We start from the raw sequence: 786 nt of genomic DNA on the forward strand, positions 1-786 counted from the left end.
CAGTGTCATGTCAAAAGTGAAGTCCAACCTCACATAAAAGTAAGACATTACAACCTGCTCCCCCCCCCCTCCACAATGTGTATTCTCACTGTAAGACTCTTCAGAGTGGCTCTAATCAAGACAATCCAGCTGTGACCATCCTGTCTTTGTTTTATGGTGTGTATGTGTCTAGAATGCATTATCTACACAAGTTGGACAAAATAATGGAAACTCTTTGTTGAATGGAAGTTTTATTCAGTAACATGGAGTTGGTCCAACTTTGGCATCAAAGAATTCACTCATTCAAGTTCTGGACGGTTGTTAGGGAAATTTCCAGCTATTCTTTTCAAAAAGCCTGCTTTAGTTCTTTCTGCAATAATAGGGGAGGGAAACATTTCTTCATTTGCTGCTCCTTATTGTATCCTAAATGTTTGATTATATTGAGATCCAGAGATTGTTGGTGGCCAATCCCAATCCAAGTGATCCACTCCATCTTTGTGCTCTTCACACCAATTCCGAATAACATTAGCCATGGGAATCAGTGCATTGTCAATCTTGGAAGCTTGTTCTACCATCAGGGAATAATGTTTGGTACCATAGGGTGGACATGGTCAGCCAAAATACTCAGATAATCCTTGGCATTGACTCTGCCATGTAGAACAACAAAACAGCCAAAAGAATTCCATGATACGTCTGCCCAAATCATCACAGAGTCAGCTCCATGATTCATGGAAGGGACCAAAGAGTCAGGGCTGAAGCCTTCTTTGGACTGTCTCCAAAGTGGGGAAAACGGAGTCAATGATGATT

The 786-nt window shown here is 41.3% G+C and overlaps 1 protein-coding gene across 3 annotated transcripts in view; it reads left to right on the top strand.

Annotated features, from left to right (window-relative positions):
- The window catches only part of LOC106870470 (fibroblast growth factor receptor-like 1), a 127,043-nt gene that overhangs the window by 119,425 nt on the left and 6,832 nt on the right, over window positions 1-786 (top strand). The window lies entirely within an intron of this gene.

This window comes from Octopus bimaculoides, chromosome 14, assembly GCF_001194135.2.
Source record: "Octopus bimaculoides isolate UCB-OBI-ISO-001 chromosome 14, ASM119413v2, whole genome shotgun sequence".
Classification (NCBI taxonomy): domain Eukaryota; kingdom Metazoa; phylum Mollusca; class Cephalopoda; order Octopoda; family Octopodidae; genus Octopus; species Octopus bimaculoides.